The 9,048-nt window shown below is 39.6% G+C and overlaps 1 protein-coding gene across 1 annotated transcript in view; it reads left to right on the forward strand.

Annotated features, from left to right (window-relative positions):
• Positions 1-9,048, forward strand: part of SNTB2 (syntrophin beta 2) — a 91,468-nt gene that overhangs the window by 32,770 nt on the left and 49,650 nt on the right. The window lies entirely within an intron of this gene.

Genomic DNA, 9,048 nt, shown 5'->3' on the forward strand with positions numbered 1-9,048 from the left:
CCCAGCTTCTTTATCAATTCATCTGTCGATGGACACTTAGGTTGCTTCCATGCCCTGGTGCGAATTGGCATATTTTTCTTAAGTACTTTATGAACATACAAATGTATATATAATTTTTTAAAACATAAAACTGAGAGCTTACTTTTTTCACTTAGCAACTCTGGTACCCTTAGTTTTACCTTTGGTTTTATAGAGTTTGAGTCATTTTACGATGTTTTTAAGAATCTGATAGGGTTTATTAAAAAAACAACCAAGCAAAACTAGCCTCTGCTTTCATATTTCAGCAGGAGACTAAGAAGCAATATAAATTATTCCTAACCAGCCTTATGCAAATTGCCTTTCTCATTGCCTCTACTCTAGTGAAAATGAAATTAAAGTCTTTATCTTTCTATTTTTTTTAATCCTATAGATGGTCAAGACTTTTCTATTGTTGTCAGCAGTTCTCTGCTTTGTATGTTTTGAAGTAAGCAAGAAGGGTATGAAACAGATTGGACCATTGTTTCACATAAAGCAGTACTTCCTTTCAGGGGAGGGAGAAGTACTAAAAGTAGAATTGACTTATAAAAACAGAGATCTGTCATAGGAAATAAATACAAATCTCAACACCAAAAGGAAAAGAAAAATATGTAATTTGAAGTAATTTTTCAAATGCAGTGTCTCCTGTTTATGGGTTAGTTATATAAAGGATTCTAAACACACATACTTAACTATTTAGCAGTTTCCACGGGGAAATCTGCCGGTAGCTGTCTTCCTTACAAAAACATTTAAAAATGCAAACCTAAGGTGTTTAAACTATTTTTTAATAAAAAATTGAAAAGCTTGCATATTCTTTTGCAGTTTGAAGAAACATTCCAAAGAAAATCACTTTAAATTCATTTTTTAAATATTTACTTTATAAATGACCCACAACTGGTTTTACCATATAAGATTAGTAGTTGAAGAAGACTACCAAGGAGAAATTACACAGTAAAGAGTCCAAAGACCCAAATTATTTCAATCTAGTTTGTTCTATGTTTGAATACATAAAAGCGTGAAAGCTAATACTTTTGAATAAAAGTAATAGATATCCATGTTGGAATTTGATTGAGGCCAAAAAAATATCTTTTTTTGCCAGTTTGCATAAATTTATTATAAAGGGCCATAATTTTAAAATCCTGAAATTTTAATTGCTGGGGACAAATTTCAGAGATACCTTATTTCTGGTTTGTTTGGATTTATTCCACTGTAGCTAAGAGGTTTAAAAGGAAACTTGAATTCTCCATGTCATCTTGGTAGTAATTTGAGATCCTCAGAAAGAATATATCTCCTACTTTTATTGACTTGGACAGGCCTTGGAGTGACGTGGAGAAGGAAAGATGGGTAATGAAGTGATCTGAAAATCTCAGGACAAGCACAAACTATAGTTATTTTTTTAAAGCAGAACATTGGGGCTTCCCTGGTGGCGCAGTGGTTGAGAGTCCGCCTGCCGATGCAGGGGACACGGGTTCGTGCCCAGGTCCGGGAAGATCCCACATGCTGTGGAGTGGCTAGGCCCGTGAGCCATGGCCGCTGAGCCTGCGCGTCTGGAGCCTGTGCTCCGCAACGGGAGAGGCCACAACAGTGAGAGGCCCACGTACCAAAAAAAAAAAAAAAAGAACATTGAAATCACATAAGCACATGTACAGCTTCTGAGGACATGCTTGGTTTCTTTGCTGGGGATTTTTTCCTCCTGATGACCAGCAAGAAAAAAGGAGCTAACTTCACAGAGTTAAATGATAAGGCAATAATGGGAAATTAAGTATGACTTTGGAAATGCTAGTACAGCAAATCCAAAGAAGTATTGCTCAAATCTGTGTTAGATTTAAGGTTCTGGTGATCGTTCTGTAGCTCCTCACTGTCATAACTCACAAATCACTCCTCCTGTGTCTTCAGACAAAAAAGTGTAGAGACATGAATTTCCTGCTTTTAAAGAGAAGAAAATAATAACATCCTGTATTTGTTGAAGCAGATCAAGATTGGGTTGCCATATATACATACCATTTTTCACCCATTAAAATAGCGAAGATTGTTTTAAATAAGGTAACTTCCTGTTGACAAGTCTACTGACGTGGACATGCTCATATACTGCTGGTGGGAGTATAAAATGGTATAATCCTTTTGGGGAGAAATTTGCAATATTTATCATGAGTCTTAAATATTCCTTTGACACAGTAATTTCTCTCCTGAAAAATATATTTATTATAGCATTATTTAAAGTAAGTGCCCAATAAATTAGGGAACGCCTAAATAAATTATGGTAAACACGATGGAATGCTCTATAGCTATTTTTAAATGATGCTTATGAAGAGTTTGTTTAACATGGGAAGATGTATGTTACCATGTTAAGTAAAGGACTAAAACATGTGGAAGGAGATGGGGTAGAGTCATGAATTTTTTATATTTGTTTTCATTTTCTTTTCAGTATTTGCCAGTGTAATTATCTGAGGGGAAAGGATAAGGCCAGCAGAAGGTAAAATGGTGGTTGCCAGGGGCTGGGGGAAAGGGAATGGGGAGTTATTGTTTAAAGGGTACCGAGTTTCAGTATGGGAAGATGAAGAAGTTCTGGAGATGGATGGAGGTGATGGTTGCGCAACAGTGTGAAAGTACTTGATGCCACTGAACTGTACACGTAAAAAAGTTAAAATGGTAAATTTTATGTTATATGTATTTTACCACAATTACCAAAAAAAGTGGGGCCATTACAATGGTTTGGGTGATCCAGAGCATGTCGGTAGTGGGAATTGAGGGAAGTAGGTAGATTAGAGAAAAATTGCAGAGGTGGGATGAGATCGTTTGGCACTTGATTGGATGTGGGGGCTAGGGAGAGGGAGGAGTCTACAAAGGTTTAGAGAAGTGGTTCCCAAAGCATCATGGGCATGAGAATCAACCACCTGGGGGAGCTTTAATAAAATTCAGATTATTGGGCTTTATACCAGACTTGCTACACTACTGTTTTAGCCACTGTGTGGCTAGGAAAATGGTGCTGCTAATGCTAATAACTAAAGCAATGCACACAGGAGGAGATTAAAGATAATGAACATCGGTTCACATGGGCATATGTTAAGTTTGAAGGGTTAGGGCAGCACTCTGGTGGAAGAAATCAGGGCCAACAAGTGAAATTGGTTCTCGAGATGTATGTTAAATCTAAAGATCCAGCACTGAAAGTTGCTAGAGAGGGACTTCCCTGGTGGCACAATGGATAGGACTCCACACTCCCAATGCAGGGGGCCCGGGTTCGATCCCAGGTCAAGGAGCTAGATCCCACATGCATGCCGCAACCGGGAGTTTACATGCCACAACTAAGGAGCCCACATGCCGCACCTAAAGAGACCTGGAGCCGCAATTGAAGAGCCTGCCTGCCACAAATAAGACCCGGTGCAGCCAAATAAATAAATATTTTTTTTAAAAAGTTGCTAGAGAGTAGAGGATAAAGTGAGCAGAAAGTGCTAAAATCAGAGCCTTGGGGAACAGATACACTGTATGGCTAGGAGGAGGAAGCAGGCATTAGAAAATAAATGGCCAGAAAGGAGGAGTAAAAACAGTTGATAGAGTGTATTGTCATATGTTGGAATGGGCAAGAATAGGGATTGAGAAAAAGGGCCTTTAGATTGGGTGAGTAAGAAAACATGAGCTAGTCTTTAGAATGCAGTTTTATTCAGAAGAGATTAAGGAGCAAAAGGAGAAAATAGAAACAGCAGGCATAAAGTTTTTATTTTCAAGGAGCGATAAAGAGAGGAAGGAACCAAGTCAGGGAGAGTAAGATCAAGACAAGGCATTTTCCAGTTTGGGTAAACTTGGTAATAATTTAGGCTGGTATTTCTATGGAAGACTTGTCTCTCGTGGGTCTCCTGTCCCTTTTGCTCTTCCTTCTCTTCTCCCCAGCCCCCTTATCCACCCTAACGATAAGTCAACCCCCCTTCTCCAGTCTATCAGGGCATCTGAGTAGATCTACCTTCAGTAGAGAATCTGACCCTTCTCACCTCCACTCCTATCACCCTGGTCTAACTACCATAATCTCTCACCTCTAATAACCTCCCAATTGGTCTTCCTGCTTCTGCCCTTACCCTCTTTCACTCTATTTTCAACAAAGTAGTTAGAATGATTAAAATACAAGTTAGATCATATCACTGCTCAGCTTAAAACCTCCCAATGGCTTCCCAATTCAGAATAAAAGCCACAGTCCTTACAGTGACCTATATGAGCTGCCTCCCATTCCCTCTACCCTTATGTCCCTCTTTTCTCGCTTTCCCCCTCTATTACCCTGTGCTAGTCACACTGGCCTTACTTAATTTAACACTTTTCTCTCATCTGGAATGCTTCTCCCAAATATTCCCTTGACTGACTCCCCACCTTCTTTAAGTCATTTCTCAAATGTCTTCATAAGGCGGCTCACCTAACCACCCTGTTTACAGTCGCAAATTGACCCCCTTGCAGCACTCTGATCTGCCTTCCCTTACTGTTTACCCTTTTCCATAACACTTAATTTTTCATAACTTACTATATAATTTACTTTTTTTTTTTTTTTTTTTTTGCGGTACGTAGGCCTCTCACTGTTGTGGCCTCTCCCGTTGCGGAGCACAGGCTCCGGATGTGCAGGCTCAGTGGCCATGGCTCACAGGCCCAGCTGCTCCGCGGCATGTGGGATCTTCCCGGACCGGGGCACGAACCCATGTCCCCTGCATCGGCAGGCAGGCTCTCAACCACTGCGCCACCAGGGAAGCCCCAATAATTTACTTATTTTAATTTTTAAATTATGCAGTAAAATTGGCTCCCCTCCCATATGGTATACACTTCTGTGAATTTTAACCCATGTGTAAATTCTTGTGACCATCACCACAATAAGGATATAGGCTAGTTCTACACTCAAAAAAAACTCATCACACCTTCCCCATGCCTGTCTTCATACAGTTTTGTCTTTTCAGTAATAGAATCATGCAGTATGTAACCTTTTGACACTGGCTTCTTTTACTCAGGATAATACCTTTGAGATTCATCCAAGTTGCTCAGTTGATTTTCCTTTTTTAAAAAAAAATTTTTATTTATTTTTTAATTTATTTTTGGCTGCGTTGGGTCTTTGTTGCTGTGCATGGGCTTTCTCTAGTTGCGGCAAGCGGAGTCTACTCTTTGTTGCGGTTCGTGAGCTTCACATTACAGTGGCTTCTCTTGTTGAGGAGCATGGGCTCTAGGCACGTGGGCTTCTGTAGTTGTGGCACGTGGGCTAAGTAGCTGTGGCTCTCGGGCTTATCTGCTTCACGGCATGTGGGATCTTCCCGGACCAAGGCTCGAACCTGTGTCCCCTGCATTGGCAGGCGGATTCTTAACCACTGTGCCACCAGGGAAGCCTCTCATTTTCCTTTTCATTGCCAAGTAATATTCTGTTCCTGGCTGTACTGCAATTTATCCATTCACCCATTAAAGGAAATTTGGGTTGTTTCCAGTTTGGGCACTAGGAATAGAGCTGATAAAAAAACAGTCATATATGTGAACATATATAAACATAAGTTTATGTGAATGTAAGTTTTTGTTTTTTTAGAATATAATTTACTTATTCATTACATTTATCCTTTTTTATTTTTGCATGTTTTGTTCATGGATATATTATTCTTGGTTCCCAAAACAGTTCCTGGCATATAGCAGGAGCTCAATAAATTAGAGAATGTGCAATGTTATTGATACTTTACAATGGAAAGGTATAATGAAACCAGAGTCACTCTGAACACGTATAGGGTTTACATCACCAAAACCTAGACTGTGCAGCCTACTCAGACCCTAGATGGCAAGAGACTTGAGCTGAAAGACACCTGCAAGTTGAGAATGTAAAAGGCTTTTTACGAAAAATAAAGTAATTCCTCCCTAATGCTTTTGGTGGCCATCTATCAGATTCTTGATTTGGAGGAGGAGCTTGGGATGAGGTCAAGGAGAAACTTCTTGGGAGAATACTTGAACAGTGATGTCATCGTTAACTCACTTGTGAGACAAATGAAAAGCCAGCTCTTCCACCCTAAGGATAGATAGATCAGAAACAAACTTGTTTGCAAAAGCAGGGGAAATATTGGCACGATTCTCCTTACATTGTCTGATCCATTTAGTTTCACTTAAACTCATAGTAAAGGTCACTTGAAGAGATAAGAAAATGATAAGCATTAGAAATTAGAGAGGAAAATAATGATTATATGAGAGATTGATGTTTATAAGGGAAGGTGATCGATTTACCAGAATACTTGTGTTTATAGCCGTAGGCTACTTTTGCACTGTAAAGTATCTTTTGGATAAGCTTTTAAAAGCCACATAAATGGCATCAGTTTAAAATCAGATGCTGCCTAATGCCCCAAACCAGGATAGCAGTGTACCTTGTTAATATACATGGACCCCTGTAACCTTATTCATTAGAGCATGGAATTCAGTAAGAATCAGTTGGATCTTGGATCCTATCCCGTGCATTATAGTTTTAGAAGGTTCAGCAAGGTTTTAGTTTAAGGTGGTTCCATGTTTAAAGTTTGAGCAAGTTTTCGGAATAAATTTACTTCCTTTCTTAAATAAGTTTTTTGTTTTTTGTATAAATGATATGGGCTCATCAAAGGCAGTCCTATGCATATTTCTAGACACTATTGATGTTTTGCTGAAAACCTTCGTAGATGTCTTTCCAGATGTGTGTACAGTACATGTATATGTTTGTTGTCACTAAAGAGAAGGGATTATAGTGATGATTTTAGGGTGGGGGAGAACCCCCTTCATTTTCAATAAGAGCGAGCAGTGCGTAGAAGAAAGATTAACTTCAGTAACTAAACACCTAAAATACTATAAACATCAGAGTTTAAGCATTTTGAGGACGATCTTTAACTATCAGGAAAAGTGAAATAACTCTGAAATATATCACAGTTTCTTTTATTTAAATTTATGTAAAGATTTTATTTATTTATTTTGGCTGCACTGGGTCTTAGTTGCAGCACATGGGATCTAGTTCCCCGATCAGGGATCGAACTCGGGCCCCTTGAATTGGGAGCACGGAGTCTTACCCACTGGACTACCAGGGAAGTCCCATATCACGTTTTTTTCCTTCATTATTATTATTATTTTATTAATTTATATTTCTTTTTGACTGCTTTGGGTCTTCGTTGCTGTGTGCAGGGTTTCTCTAGTTGTGGCGAGTGGGGGCTGCTTTTCACTGTGGTGCACAGGCTTCTCATTGCGGTGGCTTCTCTTGTTGCGGAGCACGGACTCTAGGTGCGCAGGCTCAATAGTTGTGGCTTGCGGGCTCTAGAGTGCAGGCTCAGTAGTTGTGGCACACGGGCTTAGTAGCTCCGCGACATGCGGGATCTTCCCGGACCAGGGCTCGAACCCGTGTCCCCTGCATTGGCAGGCGGATTCTTAACCACTGCACCACCAGAGAGGTCCCCATATCACGGTTTCTGAGTTGACCTGAATGCCATGTAGTGGTGTAGAGGCTTTGCTTATCCTGCCGGGTATCCAGGTTAATGCACTGTGGCAACAGGGGAGGTCTAAGAACAGGACTCAGAGCACACTTAACTTTTTCACCTTTCCTGAATCTCAGGTAAATTAGAAACAGATGTCTATTTATGGTTCTCCAGCCATTATGGATAACCAGTTAGATGGGGGTATGGGTGTCATTGTCATCAACTCAAGTGAAACTCATTGCTCTTTTAATAAGGCCATGCAATAGGCTATGTGTGTATGTCTATTTTATTTAAATATGTGTAGTAATCAACTCACTGATGCTACTCTGTGATCAAACGAGCTTCTGAGTATATCATAAAGCAGGCTTTTCTAACCACTGTAGTATTCAGGAGTAGTCATTTAGAATGTCTTTAGTTTCCCCCAATTGGTAGCCCAAAAGTTAGTATACTGCCATAAATGTTTAAAAAGTAACTCTCTGCCATTGGCAGTGACTAGAAACTGTAAGAATTTCTGCCAAAGTTATTGTGATCTAATTCTCTCTTGAAAGCACAAAGCTAAACTAAAGCATGTATTGAAATGCTTGAGTCAGCTGCTCAAAGGATACACTGGTTGCACCCCTGCTCGTTTTTTCTAGGATGAAAAAAATCTCCTTGGTGACCTGAAGCAGTTAGCTTTTACTCTCTCCACCTAGAAATACACATATTATAACTATACATAGAAAGCACACACACATACAAACACACACAAACTTTTTCTAAATGTTGGCATTAGCATTATTATATTTTCTAGAATTATGCTTAACTTCAGCAGATCTTCTTGAATAACTTATAGGAAAATAATGTTGCCTCTTCTGATTGCTGTTTAAAATTTTTAACTTTTCTAGCTTTTTAAATTAGGGAAGGAGAAGAAAGACGCCTACTATTTATTGAATGTTTAGCATGTGCCTAGAATTTTTACTTGCTTAGTGTTACTGCCATTTTGTAGATGAGGACTTCAGGACTGTCAAGTGAGGTCACATAGCTCTGAAGTAGCAAGCACAGTTAGTAGTTAGTATTTGAACAAGGTCTGATTCCAAAGGCCTCTCTGTCACCACATCATGTAGAGTGAGTGGTAGGATGCTATGCTTATAAAAGATTATCATCAATATTACTAAGTTAAAAAAGCAAGATGTGGAAACAGTAAGCATAATATACTACCATTGTGTGTATTTATGTATATACACACGTATGTGTGTCTATTTTCATACATGCTTAGCCTGTTGCTGGAAGACCATACAGTAATTGCCTCCAGGGATGGGAATTGGGCTGCTAGAAATACATACTGTTTATCATAAAACCTTTTATACTTGTTGAATTTTGTTTTTTTCTCTCTTTTTAAAAAAATTTATTTATTTTTGGCTGCATTGTGCCTTTGTTGCTGCGTGTGGGCTTTTTCTAGTTGCAGTGAGCGGGGGCTACTCTTCATTGTGGTGCGCATGCTTCTCATTGCAGTGGCTTCTCTTGTTGCAGAACACAGGCTCTAGGCACATAGGCTTCAGTAGTTGTGGCACGCAGGCTCAGTAGTTGTGGCTCGCGGGCTCTAGAGCGCAGGCTCAGTAGTTGTGGCGCACAGGCT

This window comes from Phocoena phocoena, chromosome 20 (genome assembly GCF_963924675.1).
Source record: "Phocoena phocoena chromosome 20, mPhoPho1.1, whole genome shotgun sequence".
Lineage (NCBI taxonomy): Eukaryota > Metazoa > Chordata > Mammalia > Artiodactyla > Phocoenidae > Phocoena > Phocoena phocoena.